This window comes from Schistocerca serialis, chromosome 3, assembly GCF_023864345.2.
Source record: "Schistocerca serialis cubense isolate TAMUIC-IGC-003099 chromosome 3, iqSchSeri2.2, whole genome shotgun sequence".
Lineage (NCBI taxonomy): Eukaryota > Metazoa > Arthropoda > Insecta > Orthoptera > Acrididae > Schistocerca > Schistocerca serialis.
Window position 1 is genome coordinate 341,341,539 of NC_064640.1, and position 21,834 is coordinate 341,363,372.

The following is a 21,834-nucleotide window of genomic DNA, read 5'->3' on the forward strand; positions in this document are numbered from 1 at the left end:
ACATGGTGGAGATAGCCTGTGGCTGGGACAATAGACATTTCTGGCTTACAGTGGGAACCCTCCAAACTAGACGGGCTAGGGTACAAAATGCAGGTGACCTAACCTTGTCGCCCTCTAGGTGGGTCAATAGCAAACCAATACGCAGTGTGTGTTTGGCAGCGTTTGTGACCACGTGAGCTGGGAGAATTGTCTGTGGAAATTTGACAAGATTCAGTATAGGCAAGTTTTTGTGCTGGACAGTAATTCCATAGCATATAAATTGTCTAGTTGACTGCTTGTGCTACCATTATACATATTTTCAGTTTTTATTTGGCTGAGAGATCATCAACTGCGATGTGCTGTGTGTATCTATATAGTAAAAAACAGGTGGCAGTGACATTTGCTGGTTCTCCGGGCATGAAAAACAACTGATTTGACTTCGCAAAGTAGAAGGATGAGTTGAAATCTGTTACATCATTGACATCGGTGTTCGTTAAAGAAATACTAGTAGAACTACCAGTTTCCTCTGTTTTCGAGTATTCACATAAAGATCTTCGCAGACGCAATAAGTTTCTAATTACACAGTGCTTTGCAGCATGTTCTGCCTCGCTGCACGTCGCTAAAGTTTCTTCCTTCTACAGATATACTTTCCATTCTCTATCTTCGGAATTATAATGTGCAGTGTGTTGGTAGCATACTGCCATATGCTTGATATCGAGAACTATCGCGTAACTCGTGTGATATGCTGGCAAACCATGTGACAATACATATGTCCTTGTAATCCCAGAATGTGGAGATGACCGTAGAAAGCATGGCAGCCAGCAAGCAAACTGGCTCTGGTCGTATGAAGCCAGTGTGTGCGGTGAGCAATTGCCTTGCACCGTTGGCAATGATGGATGACCGTCCGACAGCGCTGGAAATATAAAGTGCTGAGACAATAAACGGTGGCTGTGCTTATGTTTTTTTGGGACCTGTCTTTCTTCACAGTATATGTGTGATTTTCAGGTGTCCAATAGCTAGGTTCGTAGAGGTAGCCCAGTTGACATTTTCCTGCCAAAATTTTTAACTTCCTGAAATGACGTCAGTACGACATTGCCACATCTATTGCCGCCATTTTTTAACCGCCATATTGAATAAATCTGGCAATATTGCTGCATGGGGTGATATAAACTTTGTCCCACTACTACCATCGACCTAGTGTAGCAAAAATTTGATTCAGCCGAAGAACCGACACGCTTTCATTGATCGACGGTCGAATCCTAATGGTCCCGTGCTCGCTGCAATCGAAATTGACGAAGTCTTTGGGTCAACATGTCAACCTGTAGGGATGGTCTTCTGCAGACCTCCATTTTCAACAATGTACAATGAACGGTGTGCTTTGAAACACTTTTACGTGGATCAGCATTGTGTTCTTTCGGAAGAGATGCAACAGCTTGTTACCTTGTCCTAATTTACAGAGCAGACTGTACTCCTACCACTTTCCGTAGATGCTCACGAGAGTAGCACGTGAACATGAGACCAGTTTCGTCGTTTTTGAGAGACTCATTTACAGTCTCTGCGTAATAATAATCTGCCCTTTGTCAAAGTCACTTATCTCAATGGATTTCCCAATTTGAGGCCCGTATCTTCGCTAGGGGGATCCCTCGTCCATGTCTGCTCCCCGTACATACTTTTGTTGTCGCGTCACATGCCCACAACGCCACCCTGTGGCATCGAACGTCGCCGTCTGTTGTGATCTTAAACTTTTGTCTAATCAGTAAATATTCTCTATATAAATTATTTTAGTTCCTTTTTGGAATCAGAAACAGATCACATACGTTGTCAACTCTGGATACCAGTTATGACAAGGATAACGTCAGTTTTCACTTGCTACATAGTGTGATCTCTATGCCAAACATTCTGTACTTCAGTATCTTCTAAAATGCTTTGTAAGCGACATGCACAATTCATGCGGCTGAAACAAAAAAAATTTTTTTCCGTCCACCTTGTATGAAAGTCAGGCTGAATGACTGCTAGTATTGAATCATCACATGTTTTCCTTTTTTTAAAATTCTCCATGGAAGGTAATGTTACACTCGACTGCTGGTACTGCTGCAGATGTCGTACCATTTACTGGAAAGAATAGGTACGGTCTGTACATCTGCCTGTTAACATACCTCTTTGTGATTCTCTACTATTCAACCTTCGTTATTACTGTCATTGATATGTTGTCGTCATTACTCATTCGGTGTATTTACGTATTCATTACCTTGTACAGTGACATGTTCCATAAAATATTGCTGTTTTTACAATGGTCATGTAGTATAAAATGTTAAATAGTAAATAAAATAAAATAGATAAAGGGCGACGAGTTTGTTGGTGTAGCCATCATCCACAGAGAGCACAAAAGCATTTGTTTTGTAAATAAAAAACGCCTTATGTTGTGGCACTGGATTTTATTCTCCCAGACGCGTTTCGCCTTTTTTCACTCTAAGGCATTATCAGTGGGATCTATAATGATACAGTTATGATACACTTTTGTTTTGATATGTATTACTCGTAGATTATAGAACAGTCCATTTCTCCCTTTTTATGTAAATAAGCGATTACTTACAGTTCTTCGCGTTTTTAGTTGACATCGGCGTTTCCTCACCTGTTCACATGGAGGTGGCACTACCGCTCTGTTTACAAAACATAATCATTTTTTTGTGTTTCGAACATTTTTCTTCCCACTTTTCACTACGTTTGCCTTTCTTGTTGTGATGCAGTATCAATCTTCTATCACTAATATAGACATAACACTAATATAGCCATAACTATTTTGAGTTCGCTGTGTATCTCATCCTGTTTGGTTTGTTTAAGTATACGTACATGTTGCCAACCTAAAGAATGAACTGAAAACTAATATCTATACATTTCTGTTATATTTACGTCTCTCTCTCTCTCTCTCTCTCTCTCTCTCTCTCTCTGTATGTGTGTGTGTGTCTGTGTGCGTGTGAATGTGTGAGAAAGAGAGAGACAGAGAGAGAGAGAGAGAGAGAGAGAGAGAGAGAGAGAGGGAGGGAGGGAGAGGGAGAGAGAGAGAGAGAGAGAGAGAGAGAGAGAGAGAGTATACATGCATAGTATATTTTTTCGCAGTTAATTTGAGTTTTGGTTTAAATGTTTTGAGGAGATGTTCATGAACAAGTGAGTGGAAAGCGGGTTGAGTATTATTATTATAGGCCTCCGTTGTAGTGTTACTCTATTATTTTATCTGTTAGTGTAAATAATGAGTTGTTTGGCGTATGTACTGGATCATTCAACAGGATTTCCTTTTCTGATTTGGTTTTCTCTATGTGGTAATTTTCTTGCAGGGTTAGGAGGTGTTTTTTATTGTTGATTCTAATTATTTTTCTCTTTATTCTCTAGTGGTTGGTTTGTGATTGTGTTCTCATAGGTTTCCTGCAAATGTGGACTGGTTTGTCCCATACTTCAAGGCTCTCATGTGTTCTTTGTATCTGACATCAAACGTTCTGCCTACTTGTCCTATGTATCTGTCATCACAAGTGTTACACTGTAATTGATATATACTTGCTTTCTGTTTTATATGTATATATCTTTGTTTTGTCAGGTTTGGGATATATTTTTGGATAGAATTGTCTGTTGTGTATGCTATGTTTGTTCCCTGTCTTTTTAAAAGTTTGGTGATTTTATGTGTGAGTTTGTGTGTGTATGTCATTGTGTGCCATCTTGTGTTTTCTCTTATATTCTCCTGGTTATTTTGTCTACTGAATGACTGTGGTTGTGTTTGGTTCTGTTGTGATGTTGTCAGTGGCTTTGTGCTTTCTGCTTTTATTTTACTTTTAATTTTGTTGTCTAGCTTTGTGACTATGTCACTGTTGTACCTATTGTTTTGTGCTATCTGCATTATGATGACCAGTTATTTTTGGTAGTTTTCTTTGTTGAGTGGGACTGTGGTCAGTCTATGAAGCATGTGTCGAAGTAATGCTCGCTTTTGTGAGTATGGGTGGTTCGAGTACTGGGGATGATAATGTCAGTTGCTGTAGGTTTACGCTAAATTTCAATTATTTGCTTAATCTTTTGCTTTTTGAGTGTTGTATTTTGAAAGTGAATTTGGTAATCCTTCTTCTTGCCAATAAAATTCATTACTGAATTGGAAATAATTTTGTCACAAAGCTAGACAACAAAATTACAAGTAAAATAAAAGCAGAAAGCACAAAGCTACTGACAACATCACAACAGAACCAAACACAATCACAGTCATTCAGTAGACAAAATAACCAGGAGAATATAAGAGAAAACACAAGATGGCACACAATGACATGCACACACACAAACTCACACATAAAATAACCAACATTTTAAAAAGACAGGGAACAAACACAGCATACACAACAGACAATTCTATCCAAAAATATATCCCAAACCTGACAAAACAAAGATATATACATATAAAACAGAAAGCAAGTATATATCAATTATAGTGTAACACTTGTGATGGCAGATACATAGGACAAGTAGGCAGAACGTTTGATGTCAGCTTTATTAATGTATTTCCTCAATATGTTTGCCATGGAGTTGACAACTTTTTTCAGATTCTTATCTATGATTTCTATTGTTTCTGGTACTGGTATGTTGGAATGCATGCTTTCTATATCCAATGAGAGGAGGTTTTCTGTGCCTGCGATTTTTGGATCTTTTATTTGTTGTATTAATTGTGTATTGTTTTTAATTGTTCTGTCTTCTTGTACTTTAAATTTTCATACAGTAGTTTTAATATGTGAAATTTTCACACAGTAGTTTTAACTTGTATCCTGCAAGCTTGTAAGTGCGAGATTTTCTGAAATCCAGTATTGATCTGACAGGAGGATTCGGTTAGTAGACCTGTGGTTGGCTTCGGAGGACAGGTGCAGCGCAATTAATCTGTGTCAGCTTTCTTTTATCTATGTTATCCAGTGTGATGTCTACATTTTTCTGAGTGTTTTTTAATTTGTCTGGAAACTCTGTTTCGTCTGATTTCAGTTTTGCAATGTTGTTTTATGAGATTAATTCTTGATTTTCAAACTTATTGTTGTTTGTCTATAAGTACTATTATGTTCTCATTGCCTGCTTTTGAAATGACGACATTTTGATATTGAAGCTTTTCCTAAGTTTTTTGAATGTTAGAGCTTCAGTGTTTGTGTTACAAATGGCAGTAATCAAGGTAGAAAAGAGCGGTGCATTGGTGGAGCTGTCATTTGTACACACGTGATTCATGTGAAAATGTTTCCGACGTATGTCCGCATGACATGAATCAACAGAGTTTGAACACGGAATGGTAGTTGGAACTAGATGCGTATGACATTCCATTTCAGTAATAATTAGGGAATTCAATATTTCGAGATCCACAGCATAGCGTGAGCCGATGATTTCAGATTTCAGGCGTTACTTCTCACCGTGGCTAGTGCACCAGGTGACGACTTCACTTAACGACCGAGAGCAATGGCGTATGCGTAAAGTTGTCAGTGCTAAAAGACAAGCAAAACTGAGTGAAAAGCCGGATAAATCAACGCAGGACACACGACGAACGCGTCCGTTAGGTAAGTGTGGTGAAATTTGGCGTTAATAGTCCATGGCAGTAGATGACCAACGCGAGGATCTTCGCTGACACCACCACATCACCTGCAGCTTCTCTCCTGCGTCCGCGATCATATCGGCTGGATACTAGGACCCTAGACGACTGGGAAACAGTGGCCTGATCAGACGAGTCCCGATTTCAGTCGGTAAGAGCTGATGATACAGTTCGAGTGTGGCACAATCTCAATGAAGCCGTGGGTCCAAGTTGTCAACAAGGCACTGCGCAAGCTGGTGGAGGCTCCATAATGGTGTGCGCTGTGCTTACATGAAATGGCCTGAGCTGTGTCCTCTGCTCCAATTGAACTAATCATTGACTGGAACTGCATATGTTCGGTTACTTCTAGACCATTTGCCGCCATTCATGGACTTCATGTTCCCAAACATATTACCGGGCCACAGTTGATCATGATTGGTTTGAAGAATATTTTGGGCAATTCGAGTTAACGTTTTGGCTACCAGATCGCCCGACATGAATCCTGTCGACCATTTATGGGATATAATCAAGAGGTCAGTTCGTGCAGAAAACCAGGCACCGGCAACACTTTCGCAATTATAACCGGCTACAAAGGCAGCATGGCTCAATATTTCTGCAGGAGAATTCCAACGGCTTGTTGAGATCATGTCACGTCGAGTTGCTGCAATGCGCCGGGCAAAAGGAGGTCCGACAAGATATTACAAGGCTTCGCATGACTTTTGTCATCACAGTGTTTAATTTACACTACGTGCATTCTGCTTGTGGAAGTACCTACCCCAGTAAAGCTGTGTGTATCACAATAATTACATAGCTTCAAGAAATAAAGGTAATTTCTATGTATTTTGAGCAGTTTTCAAGTTGAATATGTTTAGAATACGTTGTAAGATGCTATTATTCACTACAGTATTCAATAAGTAATTTACTTATTTCCTCAGAACATTATAGAGATACATTTTTCTCGTTGTAGCTTTGGCCTAACATTCGGCAACGACTTATACTTTCACGTACCTGTGGGATTGTTTTCGTTATTCAGTTGCTTAATATTACGATTTCTGACTACTGTACGTGTTTCAGTTATTTGCTATCATTAACATATTCTCCCTGAATAATAGTTTCATTACAAATGGAACTCATTCACATCAGTTAATGTGGTAACTTACTGGTTTTACACACGGCATCTTATCGTGTGGCACTATCATGGCCAGCTACTCACTCAAATCATTAAATTTAAGGATTGGTGTAGACCTGAGGAGACTACGTAACGGCAGTTTTGATCAACTTATCAGTTGTATTGACAAGGTGGCAATGGTATACCTAGTTAGTTGAGATTTGCATGGTATGGTGCTGAATTAGGTGAAGACCGTAGGCCCTGGTCTAAGGCAGTTAGACAGTACACTAGTGCATGTAGTAGAAAGCTGCAACAACAATATGGACAATGTGCTGGGAAAGTATGCAAAAAGAGGTAGGATCCAGAAATAGACAGTCGGGCTAATCCATCACCTTGTACTGTTTTCAATATGTGCTACATACCTGCACTATCAAAAGGCTGCCGGGAAAGGACCTGAGGACAAACAAAAAAAAAAAAAAGTTGCAGACTTACCAGAGATGACAACTTCAAACAATTTGACCGAAAGAGATCAAGAGGAAGAAGCAAGTGAAGAAGGACAATTGCGGGAATTTTGTCACACAGTTGACTTCATCTCTTACAGCATGGAAATTCCATACCTTGCGTCTGTGTCAGATAATGAGTAACTCGTTCCAGTTGCGAGGGTTTCACATTCTTGCAGTGCACTAAATGCAAAATGCAGCTGTGTTTCAGCTAAAAAGGAACTATTTTTGCAATTTCACAAAAATAGCAGAACTAAAATAAAGTGATTATATTTTTGGTCAAATATTTCCCTGTAAATTACGCTAAGGATATTTGTCCGAATTTTCGTAGGCGAACGAAAAGGCAGAAATTAACAAATGGGATATCAAATTGAGCTTCGTGAGGTTTAATTTTATAACTATAAGATTTAATTGCTTGAAAGTAATCAGGGTAATTAAGAAGAACTTAATTAATTGTTTCATAGAAAATTGAAATATTTCAAGAATAGCTGCTGCTAGCTATGTAAATGAAATTTCAAGCAGCTCATCTCTTCATAGCCTAACTATTTTGCGCATAAAAGCTACATTTGCTTAGAATTTGTGGAAGGGTTTTTTATGTTGAAAAAATAAAATAAATATCAAATTACGGCATAATTTGGAATACTCTGCTCTCTCTTGATCTGTATACTGTCAATAATAATAGAATACCGATCGATATGTATATTGTATTTTCTGCTTTCTGAACAAAACTTCAGAATAAAAAGAATATGTCTTGTGGAATCATTTATCTGAAAGTAAGAAATAAAATAGGTTAGAGAAACATGTTTACGTACTTCATTTGTTGTTCATGATTTCGAGCATTATTCAAAGGCTTGTCAATAGTTTTTCTAATCTATTTCATTTTTTCTTTAACATAAATCATTTCACAAAACATTTGACCGTTTTCTTTTTGGATTTTTTAAAATTGTATCTAAAAATAACATAATATTCTATAGTATCTCAGCAAATATATTTATATTCTTCAAATGCCAGTTATTAAATAAAATTCACAAAAGAAAAGTTGTAGAATATTTTATTCCAGGAATATAAATCGTATTGGAATCCTCATTAAGAATTTATGCTGCACATAAAAAAATTTGCGATGTCTTGTCCCGAAACAAAGCAATGGTCAACTTAAGAATAGTTTCATTGTTAAAATCCAAGTATAGAACTGAGAAAGGTATAGGAGACTCGATTACAAGGTCACAGGCAACTCCTCCGGCAGCGACGTCGTGAGGGAGCTCGGTGAGACGAAGTGAGTTCCTGGGGAGAAACGCCTCATCCAGATCCATTTCCGAGAAAGTTGCCGGAAGGGAATTTCCGATACGTGGCCTTCGGGCGTTCGAACTAGGATCGATGGCGCAAGGAGAGCCAAGGAAAGGTTAGGCTAGGGCGGCGGCGCGGCGGCGGCGGCGGCAACGGCCGCGGTCTATCGATCAGCACGCCACAGGGGCCACGCTCGCCTTGCCTCGCTTCGCAGTGTAGCGGCGGGAGTCGGCGCCGACGCATCGCTTCACGTAAGCCGCCTGCCTGCGCTCGCCGCTGCTTCTCGCTGTGCTATTTCGGCACTCACGAGGAAGGCAAGGTCGCCACCGATCCCCAACCTCCTAGCCTCAAATCGAGCTCCGCACAGCGAGACTGTCGCGACGGGCTTCTCTTGGCTAACGGAATTGTCGCCTTCCTCAGTTTTGTCCCGTTCGTGCAACGGGCCGTTGTGGCACCTACTCAAAACACGCCACGTTACACGTTTCGACTTATCTCGATAAAAAGGGCGTGAGAATGAAGCGGCAACCAGAGCGAGCGTAGTACAGCCTGAAGCGTGCAGCGCGTGTCGCCTCGTCAACTCCGAGTCAGCAGACCGCGTGAAACGAATTTTTCTGATCAATTTCCCTGCCTTCCTCGAAGTGCTTCTTTCTTTCTATCAGCAAACGCGGCGGATGCCTGTCAGAGTAGACACACTCCCAAAATAGAACGTGTTTCCATCAAATCATTTTTTGATTATTGTAGTTCCTTCAAACAGCTTCTTGGACCATGATAAAATTCTGAGTTCCTTGCATCGAGTAGTACGTAATTTGCTAAAGTCTCTATAGAAACAAAATTAGTTCACCTTCATCCAACACGTTGAGGGATGACAGAGAATCGGAGAATGTCTTATCGTTATTGTTTCAAGGTCAATCAGCTCAGCCCTGTCACGCCAAAGTTCACACATATAGAGCAACCTCTCAGATCAGTTTCGTGACGTTTCACGCTGTTACTAACAGTCCAGTCATCGTAAATATCTTCGAGGATCACCAATATCCACCAAAACCGAATTAACTCCTGTCCTGTGGTTATCACAGTACACACATCATATGACCATGTGCTCCACACAGCTAGAGCTTCAGTATTCGGAATATATTAAATGAATACTGTGCTTTTTTCAATCCCTGTACAACTGAATATTATACAGCGTCTCTTCCCAAAAAAGCAAAAACAGTAGTTGCTCGCGCCGTTACAAGCCCCGCTCGGCGGTGACCTACATCGGAAAAAGCCGGGTTCAGCGATCGCGACGTACGCACGGAGGGGTGGCGCAGGGAAAGGCCGAGGAGGGGTGGCTACCCCCTCCAGCGCGCCGCTCACTACCCACCCCGCGGGCGCCACGGATGCGATAGCAGCTCGTAGCGACCGCGGACGACCTGTCCTCCCCAACTGCCGTTTAACCTGATAACACCGACATCTCAAGGCACGCCATTCAGAAATGCGGCCTGTACAGCACCAGGTCAGGCTATTTGATCGAACTGTATTGTCCTCACGAAGACCCGCTCGTGGGGTTCGTTTGTGAAAGGCAGCCGTACAGGGCGAATGGGTTGCCAGCATAAAATATAATGCAATAGTACCGTCGCTTATTTCAAACCACAGCCAGTTTTTATCAGCTGCTTACTGACTAGTATTTGTGAATTTTTAATTCACTGTAACAATACACTGCACACCGTCGACATCGCTTGCATCAGATGACGAGCCTTTGCAACAACTTTCCGAGAAGGACACGTAAATTCTAGTACTCTATCTTAAACTATGATGGTCCTTTAATTGTATGTCAGGGAGCAACACTTGGTGTTGATTACATTTCATCCAAAGCTGATTCTTTGAAGTTAACAATGTTTCTGGGTTTTGTAATAAAACGAAAAAATCGTATAACTTATTTGTTTCTCTTAAGTACCTCTGGCTTGTCTGCACAGCTAGGAAATTTTCAGCAGATGTAGGAGAGGGTAAGTCGAAGAAATACACACAAGGCAGGCGTTTATAGGTCTTTAAAATTTCCGACTTCCGTTCCTCATTACCAGTTTTGGTAACATCGCCTTTTGTGACGCCAGAGGAGGAATTTTTATTATCTTTTGTTGTTGGTGACTTTTTCAGCCGACTGCATTTCCAAGAGCTTGCTTTATTTTTCTTGATACTGTCCTTCTTATGCGCTTACTAAGCCAAGTACGACATCCAAAAATGAATTTCGAGAATCTTTGATTTCATCTTAAATATTTGTTTCACATAGAAGTATTCACTCATTGTAAATGTCTAGACTGATAGTTTGATAAAACATTCCACCTCATGCCTTCAACACGCATGGAAACACCACTGATTAGCTTCTTTAGAAATCCTGCTGTTACTTACGCTCTTCTAACCTCAAATAATGACAGCAATGGGGACCGCATAAAACTGCCATTCAATTCTTTCCCGTACCCAAATTTACTAGGCTTTGTCTTCGTGACTTGAGAAAAATATCAAAGCTATATATAGCGTCCAATTTATACTAGAATATGTAAGAGACTTGACGTGTTTCTAAATTATTAACCTTGGTTTCATTCAGCTCGCCGCTAAAGAAATGTAAATCGACTAATAGCGGGGAGAAAGTAGGGGAGGGAAGTTGCGTCCGTTGTCAGTAAATAATGCAGGGGAGTTTTCGCTGAGCTGTCACTGCGTGAAATAGTACACTGAGCCACGCAGACAGGCAGCACAGCTACCGAAATCCCGCTGAGTCCTCTCACATTACCAGATGCAAATTAGGAAACACTGACAAACACTAGATTTTCGGTGCCAAATTTCACTGAAGGTTTACACGTTTCGGTTTATTTTTAATCGTCAGCATTCGGCCATTCTTATCAAATGTGCGTATCTGATACAGCGCGGAATGCACAATAAACATCAGCTCACTTCCTGACTTTTTTCTTTAATCATCAAGCCACAAAAAATGAACAACCTATCAGACATTCATTATCATCCGCCGACCCACATTCTAATGCATCTTTGAAATGCACTGTTTCTGTCAAGGAATTTAAGTCATTACGACAATTACTTGCAGAAGAGGAAACGAATTATTCTTTTATTGTTATAAAAACAGGAAATTTCTTACGTATGCAAATAAATTAAGTAGCGCAATTGCTTAGGCTTACAAGTCGCTTCAAATGGAGAAATGTGTCTAGTTGAGTTCTCCAGTAGGTGACAAATAATTCGGTGTGATTGATACATAAATATTAAGGAGCCACTGTAATCTAAATTAAGTCGTGTGTAGCAAAGCCGGTAGACACGCTATTTTACTAACAAATCCCTGAAAGTGACTTGAGACATTGCAGACAATACAGTATTTTGCGTGGGCAAACCGTCGCCGTACACACTGAGGAATTTCAACATTTATTTAACCAGGAGAAGTTGTTGCTCAAAATTTGTATCACGCGTTATTCATTTCTTACCAGCATAATTCTCATTCGAGAGGTACTCAAGTCACCGTTCAGCCTTCCAGGGTTAGTTTTACCGTGATTTTCCAATGTCGATTAAGGCGAACGTTTGGATGAAACTGCCGATTTCCCTACACAACTTTGTCCTGCCCGAGCTCGTGTGTCACCTCGATGGATCTCCTCGTCGACAGAGCTTGAAACCTTAATCTTCCCTTTATTATATTACCAGAATAAAATCATAAATACGTTACTGGACGCTGTGAAGAACACTGTAGAACCCTTATTCCCCGAAAGATGAACTAGTCATATCAGGTCTGTGGTCAGTGCTATGGTGAGAGGTACGAAAGTCGAAGTGTTAGATGCAGGACTTCAAGACAGTACCTTTTCTATACTATAAAATCAGCAAAGCGTTTTACAGACATGTGCACGTTTAGTGTTATTTTTTTATCTCACCCATATTTCACACTGTTCTTGACAAAGTAAGTTTTGGGCATTCGGATTGGTTACAGGTTTCCTTGTTTCGCAGTATTTCATATAATTGCTGTAGAAATTTTTTTAGGTAACGTGCGCAGTAATGTTTTCTGATTTCGCTAAATGCACTGCAATTAACGTGCGTAACTTCCCCGATCTGTTACTTATAATACTAGGAAATTGTGGACTTACATACATTACTTTCTTTCAAAGTCACTTAGAGTTATTTTGAATCTCCACAGAAGTGTTGCTAATTTAGCCACTGGTTAAAATACAATATCTCAGTTCCTGGCCAAAACCTGTTTCCTGTGACACATTTCGTGGCGTTAATCATATTTTGCCAATGCATGTGTGGTAACTAAGAAGGAACAACTAGGTATGAGATGTTCAGGGGATACAACTTAGTGAGGAGCGTTCACTGCGAGAGAATAAACATTTTCCTGAAAATAAACTTATTGAGCCATCCCAGTGGTAATTATTAAACGGGTAAATACATTAGCTAAAATTAAGTTACCATGCTAGTAGTTTTCAAAGCAAGACCCGAACAGATCAGAAACGCGGATGGTCAGCGCTATTAAGAACGTTTCCCTGTCTTTACTTTAGTTCCACTGTAGACACTTAACAGCAGAGTGATATATATTACTCTTGATGGTTCACATGATAAGTAAGGAGGAAATAAATGAGGGTGACCTGAATTCGAACTGATGTGTAGGTTCTTGGTTTTAGTACTGCGCATCTTGCGCCAGTAGTAAGGAACTTTATGAGTTTTATACGGGCTATAACTTGATCGAGATTGCTGCTCTCTAACTGTGCTTCCACGCTGTACTCCGTATATCCCTTCCACTGCCCAATGGTGACGTACGAGTAGTTATACGTGCATATAGAAAACGAGAATGTTCCTTTACGAATGAAATGCCTTAACATCTCGTACGAAACGAGTTACTAAAGTTACGTGATGGATACAATACTAATCCCATTTCTGGGTTACGACGTGTATAGTAATACAACAGTAGAAGTTTCCTGAGATGCCTAGAATACGGTAAGCTTAAACCGTGTATTGTACGATCACAGAGCCTCACGGTGGGATGATTTTATAAAACTTACTAGAGAACCAGTCTGCCAGGCAATTTGATGCACTGGTTTCAGGCCAAATTTTGTATGCTCAATATTAAGACTCTCCCGAAAGAAACTCATGAACATTAAAACGAAATAACACTGTTGGAAGTTTCAGAAAATGTTACTGTAGCTGATGATAGTCCCGTGGCTGATAAATTACGTAAAAAAAGCAAATATATAATATACACGATTCTACAGCGCATTGTTTCATAGAAATAGTAATGTTTGAGAATATATTATGTTTATTTTTTGTAATGACTGTCCCTTGATACCGCCGCATCCGGTGCTTTGATTTTGTGTTGATTGGTTTTCCAACTTTTCAATTCATTGTGTTCACCTTTAGTTAGCATGTGTTGTTTCGATTATTTGGCTGGTCGGCATGAAAACTTTATCGCCACGAAAGAAGAGGTAACTGAATTCCTGCAATAGGTACACGACGAACCAGGTTTTAATAGGGTCCGACATGTGCCTCTCTTTAGTTTGCATCTGATATTTTAGGTATGCAGTACAACAGCACACAAGGTTGCTCTATAATGCGTAGACAGCGCTTTGAGCACCTTCTTTGCACATAAAGCATACGTCGTGGGCACATGTATACTGCACATGATGTTCTTACTTTGATGTATGTCAATCCGGCACTGAAATATTACCCTTCTTTTGATGTACAGTATAGGTTCTAGACCTAGACAGTAACAATTATGTTCTGCTGAGAGTAGATTTTTGTGTTAACTAAAGAGAACAGGCGAATGATGCCGCAGGCAAAGTTTGTGTGTCGTACTCATAGACAACTACAGTTACAAAGTGTAAACCGGGAGAATCCGGTAACACTTTATATCATCCAAAGAGAAAACGAGAAAAGATTATTATATTTACACCATTTCACATGCCCATATTGCTCTAATGTGGTAGGTACATAAAACGCAGAGTCCAACAGTGAACATTTATAACACTCATGGATGACTCAACATAGTCATCCCATCATGATTCGTCTATCCGTTTTCGATCCTCCTTAGATTTCGACCAAGTGAAGATACTTCCACTGCACTTCTGTAAGAGATACTAATTTAAAGCATTCAAATCAGTATTTATATCAAGCTAAAACTCTTTAGTCTTTTGATAACGTCCATTATTTATTTGGAATCCGAGGTTCGCATGATACTAAAATTATATATATTTAAGTGTTCCTGAATGGATAATGTTCATCAAGAGCTATGAAAGATGTTAGCTGCCGCGTACGACGTTATCAAAATCCCAAAATTTCAAATGAGAACATTCTCTCCTATAGTACAAGAAGCATGGAGACATCTGAAAACAGCACACGCAATTTCACTGCAAATGGTTCAGATGGCTCTGAGCACTATGGGACTTACCATCTGACGTCATCAGTCCCCTAGAATTTAGAACTACTTAAACCTAACCAACCTACGGATATCACACACATCCATGCCCACGGCAGGATTCGAACCTGCGACCGTAGCGGTCGCGCGGTTCCAAATTGTAGCGCCTAGAACCGCTCGACCACTCCGGCCGGCAATTTCATTGCAATTTTATAAATTAGTGCGTCCAGTTCCATGAAATAGCTTCACTATTTCACGAAAATTTAGTCGAAAATTGAAAGTCTTTCATATGACTAGGATTTCTGTACTTCAGCAATGTAGCGAAGTGCTTACGGAACATCTCGGAAGAAATGGGAAATAAATCTGTTATAAAACAAACATTTCGTCAAATGATAGTCACAGAGAAAATGATTATTCAGCAATAGAAATATGTTTTAGAAGACAAGTGTTTTTGTGTGAATAGTAAATCAAAGTAAAGCAACTCACTATCAGAAAAATATTATCTTCAGTCTTCTCCAAAGCTAAGAAGATGGTTTGCTGTGTTAATTTTCCGAAGCTATCACTTAAGAGACAATCTCTTCAACGCCTGTTTTAGGAAATACATAAATAACTTTTTATTCATTCATAAGGTATTATACGTTCAATTACTTTCCAAATTAAAGAAACTAACGTCCTGTAGTGAATCAATTAATTAAAAATGAAAAATTGATATAAAAATATATTTCCTTTCATATACATCACCCACAGTTAGCGCCGGCCGAAGTGGCCTCGCGGTTCTAGGCGCTGCAGTCTGGAACCGCGAGACCGCTACGGTCGCAGGTTCGAATCCTGCCTCGGGCATGGGTGCGTGTGATGTCCTTAGGTTAGTTAGGTTTAACTAGTTCTAAGTTCTAGGGGACTAATGACCTCAGAAGTTGAGTCCCATAGTGCTCAGAGCCATTTGAACCATTTGAACCACAGTTATCAGTCTATATGTCAAGCTACACATTCTTTAGCAACTGACTATCGGAGAGACACTCGAGCATAAGATGCCAACGCATGATATAAGCGAATACGATAGCTGCTAAATAATGACTCATACGACACACTATCTCTGAGGTCTTGCAGGTAGTAGGGTTTTCATGTCACACTAAGCCAAGCATGAACGTGGGTAGCTCTGTTCGCGTACATCCATTTCCATCAGATTTAACTGAAGAAGTTATCTATAAAAATAGAAATACTCTCTTCAATAGATACCTCGAAGAAATTAAAGTTTACAGCGCTTCCTTACAAAATTTGAAACCGTTTCCAAATGTGGGATATCTCTGGTGCTACTGCAAATTAGAGACTGTGTATGTGTATCATTACTGAGCGATACAAAGCGAATAAAGTAATGAACAGCTAGTTTTATTACGCCTTTTGTTCCATTATTTAAAATCTCATTGTAACAAAACGAACCAAAAATGCTAGTCTCGTGTAACAAGCAACAGAGGCTATTTATGGTAAAATATAATCACAGTTAATTAAAAGTTGGCTCTTTCAAATGTAAGCAGTGTGTAAATGTATGTTTATTAATTAATTTTGAAAAAATTTCAGACACAGGAAAGCGTGTGGTGTATTACAATGAAATGCGACACAAAAGAAATTTTGTTCGACATCTTTCAGTTCTGTTTAAGGTTTAGAAACGTGTCTTCACCGGTTCGGAAGACAATGCTCGACGGGGATTACTCAATAGTAGGAACCACATGTCATTTCTGTGGTTCAAATGGCTCTGAGCACTATGGGACTTAATATCTATGGTCATCAGTCCCCTAGAATTTAGAACTACTTAAACCTAACTAACCTAAGGACATCACACAACACCCAGTCTTCACGAGGCAGTGACATTTCTGTGGCTAGGCCATGTCAAACTAGAGGAACACTTTTTATAAATGTATCTGTCTAACTAACCATGTTTGCTGTTAGCGGTCATTAAGTGTAAGACTAATATGGAATCAATCTGTGCCGTTTAAAATTAGAGAAATTCGGAATAAGATTAAGGCGTATCAACAACCACCCTTCCAGCACTCCATAACCGAATATGATAGAACAGCGGCAAAATGATAGTGATACATCACGTACTTTCCGCCAGAAACAGTAATGTGGTTTGTGTAGCAGATATGTGTGTGTATCAGGAATTCAACGACACACTTAGATTGTTACAGTTAGCTGCTACGAGAGATGTAGTTACCTAAACAAATTTCTAGATGTTTCGTTATCAAAACTGCATCGGGAACTATCTTTTGTTTCAGAATGCAGAAACTTGTGCGCATACCGTGAACTGCTCCGTCAAATGTCGTGAGGAATTTCTGACAAATGCTCCACAAAGATTAGTGTAAAATGCGCTTTGAGAAATAAAATTTTCGTAATATTGCTGTAGTAATCCACTCAAACCACAGTTTACATTATGTCTTGAAGAGACAGAGCTGTGAATCCTGTAATAGTGGAGACAAAACGGAATTGATGTAATAAGGCGAGAGCCGTAAAGTATCACGCTTAGTAGTAGACTGCTTTAGAGGTTTCGGGAAACAATGGTCGTTTTATTTCATAAAATACTGCAGCAAGTGGCCCAGTTTCAACAGTTGGAGTTGTGGGCTCGAACTCCAGAACAGTCATGGACGTATTTCTAATCCGCGTGTCCGCCATCTGTGCGTCACCTACCCTTCACCCAAATTCCCTGTATCCTGCGAAGGAATTCAATAAGCTTTTTAGAATTACAAGAAATCAGTAAAAATCTCACATGTAGCCGTTTGGTCTCGGGCACCTTGCCATGGTTCGCGTGGCTCACCCACTCCGCCCCTCCCCCCCCCCCCCCCCCCCCCACACGTCCCACTGTTGGAGGTTCGAGTCCTCCCTCGGACATGGGTGTGTGTGTTGTCCTTATTGTAAGTTAGTTTAAGTTAGATTAAGTAGTGTGTAAGCCTAGGGACCGATGACCTCAGCAGTTTGGTCCCACAGAAGCTTACCACAAATTTCCAAATTTTTCTCACATGTAACCTACAGGTGGCCAAAGGAAAGTGAATTGTGTTCCAATTGTAATGGCAATGGCAGTGGCAGTTTAATCTCAACGTAAACAGTCATGGACGTATTTCTAATCCGCGTGTCCGCCATCTGTGCGACACCTACCCTACCCATATCGTAAATATGTAGACAGAAACACACTTTATTGTATGATCGCGAAAATGCAGAAGAATCACTGGAAGCAGTAAAATTTCTAGGAATATGCGTACAGAACGATCTGAAGTGGAACGACTACATAAAATTAATCTCGAGTAGGGTAGATGGCAGACTGACATTCGTGGGAAGAATCCTCAAGAAATGTAGTACATCAACAAAGAAAGTAGCTTACAAAACACTTGCTCAACCAATGCTTGAATATCGCTCGTCTGCATGGGATCCGTACCAGACAGAACTGGTGGAGGAAGTGGAGAAGATCCAAAGAAGAGCAGCACATTTCGTTACAGGTTCATTTTAACAAGCGCGAAAGCGTCACGGAGATGCCCAGCCAACTCCAGTGGCAGCCGCTGTAAGAGCGCCGTTCTGCAGCACGGTATGGTCTACTGTTCGAGTTTCGAGAGCATACATTCCTACAAGAGTCTGCCAATATATTGTCTTCTTCGAAATCCGAGCCCACACGGAGGCTTATCAGCAATCGTTCTTCCCGCTAACCATACGCGACTGGAATAGGAAAAGGGAAAGGTGACACTGGTACACAAAGTCCCCTTCGCCACAGAGCGTAAGGTGGCTTGCGGACCGTAACTGCAGTTGCAGATGGAGACGCTGTCTTACATTTATGCCGAGAATATTGGACGTACTGAGGTTAAGCTTCTGACGCACTGTGGCGCGTGTTCTGTTAGTTCGTATTCCAGAAAAGGCTGACTCAGGCCTCATTTGAACAAATGAAAAACCGAGGCTTTGAATGTCTCATCATCACTTAATTCACAGGTCCGAAAGAAGTGGGTGGACTCCGCGTCCGGCCATACAGATTTAGGTTTTCCGTGATTCACCTAAATTGCCTTGACGAACGCCGGGAAGGGACCCTTGAAATGGCAGGGCCAACTTCCGTCCCCATCCTTGAAACATTCCGAGCTTGTGTTCCGTTTCCAATGATCCTAATTTTTCTTCCTTTCTTCCTTCCAACAGGCAGATATGAACAAGTTCATACTGGCCTAGAAACTTTTACTCATGCGCAAGAGAAAATTTGTAAAGATTGAGGTTTACATCCATTATAATAAAGTTCTAACACATTGCTATTTTAATAATCACTTTCGTATCTCATGTGGAAATATTTACTGGTGTCCTTACTCGTTCCGTTAGTTTTCTAACAATTTATTTGGTTTCTAGTTTTCTTTGTTACGAATTGCCGGAGGCATATTTTACGTTACCTTCATTTTGGCCAATTTATAGCCAGATATAATGAAACAGATACTGTATTTTAAAAGAACAAACGATAGATGAAGCTGCTGGCATTGAAAAAGAAGAATTAGGCCAGTTCTGAAATGGGCGTTCGATAGCAGACTGTGGCAGTATTATTGCTACTGTACTGTTAGTGTTACTTGTGCTAGGCACGTTGCACGACGTAGAGTTTTGTGAGTGTACGTTAATAGTACTATCTGAACGGTTTAGTCATTCGAAAACGAATTGCTAGACCTTTCTTTTAAATAACGGTCTATTCAGAGAATTCTGTATTTAAAAATCACTAAATCTTATTTCATTTGTGCAAGGAGAGGAACACATTCAATGGGCAGCAATAAAAATGAAGAGCTTTACACCAGCACTGGGGTCTGAGGTCCTAATGACAGTTTCCAAACTCTTCGTATATTTGTCTGATAATGAGAGCAATGTCAAACCGGAAGAAAAAAAACACAAGGACTTGCCCAAAAATAAGGTCTACAATAAGTTTACGCCCTAGTGCTAGAATAAAACTGGGTGTTTTACAGCCGACTGGACAACGATTTGTCTCCCTCGCGGCCGAGGTACTTTCGAATGAACTTTAACCTTTCACGCTTTTCCATTATCGATTCCAGAGGAACGGTTGAAGCGTGTTAGCAATGAAAAGAGGGGTAAGAGTAATTCTACGTACTCAATGGCTTTATTGTACAGACAGCCCAGAATTGCTGATGTTTCTGTCAATGCAAGGTCTCAGTGGTCATACTTTGTTACTGCTTCCTTTCACCTAAGTCGGCAGTCTGTGAGACGTGTAACCCTACAACGGAAACTAATATTGCTTATGTTTTGTTGTGAATGAGTAAGTAAAACGTTTACGATCTGCATGAGAATGCTAGCAATTGTGCAAGTCTTATTTCACTTCTGAAAAAAAAAATTGACAGAAATGTTGGACGTTGAATTGCAAGATACTGGCTGAAAATTCCAAGAGCTGTGTTTCATGTGGTAATACATTCAGCGTTTTACATATGGGATTCTAATGAAAAGACTGGGAAGACAATGCCGGGCCATAAGAGGTGGCACATCTAAGCACCCATTCTTGCAAAAATTTCTCCGTGAATGGAAAGAGGATCAACATCAGTATAGTTGACATAAAAAGTTACACTCTGCCATGAAAAGAGAGCTGGGTGGCATGTGATCGACTGGTGACATATCTGCTGGATCTTTGCGTGCAGAGTGCACCTTTTACGTTTGCGGAAGAGACAGCAGCGTGGAAACGGAACACTGTGAATTGTTGTTATGAACAACCGAATTGTTTGTTATTGTATCATCTTATGCTGAGCTACAATGGGGAGCGGTGAAGTTGTTACGCAAGTTTTACGATAAATCCCAATTTATTTTTGCTGCTAAAAGAGTTGAATTACACTTGCCCTTAATCTCATTATCCTTAAAAAGCACTAATCAATTTTTTTTATAAGTGCCTTCGTCATTCCACATCTGCTGCTCCTCACCACTATGCAGCAGAAAAAAGCAGCACGAATTTTCAGTCTACGAGCTTGAGAGTTGTTATGATAAACGTTACTAGATTGGTGTCCCGATCTTGGAGGAGTGGTTCTCAACATTTCCATGCCTTCAGATATGCATTGATTTGATCTATAATTCGATCACGCGTGTTTCACTAATCCTTTTACCGTAAATAAAATCTTTATTATCCGTTTCGCAAAGAACACAGTTTTCTATCAAAACCAGGTACATCCTCATATTCAAACAATGTCATCTTTCTGTCCCTTTCTTATGAACTTCTAGCATTATTTCTTTTATTTACACTCACTAGTGCGGTAGCACATTGCAAAACATTTTCACCTACACCCTGCATCTGCAACAGTACATAGAGTAACATTACTGTCCACTCAACACTGATAATAACAAATTCCAGTAATTTGACCTTGACAGATTAGTGTCATAATCCGAGCAATGACTTTATGATTATGAAATAGATCAGTTAAGTACAATCACTGTAGTTCAGCTGATTGTACTTTAAAATCCATCTCAAGAATTCAGTGAATTAATATATATAAGCACGACACAAAAATCATTATCCGACGTCATCAGTGACGTAATTAATTAGAAGTCACTTAGACCACATACAACAAAAGACTAATGCTGCGAAAGTACTACAGTTCATGTTTACAGCACATCAGGATTTATCTGCGAGACGGGTAAGAAAGGAAACGAAGTAGGAATTGGTTGCATACAATAGAAGTTTAGCATTGAATATCAAAAAACCAAATCTCGTGAGCAATAAAATACATAGGTTTTGGTATATCTATAGGCTCAGGATGATTTGGAGTTCCATACTGTGAGCCTTTAGCCATTCTGAAGACGACAGTGACACTGGGTGTAAAGTTTTTTGATTGAAATTTGTTGCATATTCGAGGCAATGAGTGGTTGATATCATTTCGGCAGTGAGACAGCCCCAGTGGGCATCTGATATATTTATGCAGTTGCGTACCCTCGCCACATTAGGATGTTCAGGTACTGCCTTACATTTTACAGTCTAAAGTCTAGAAATACATATTTTTGACTGACAATTAAAGTCATTATGAGACTATATGAACAATTA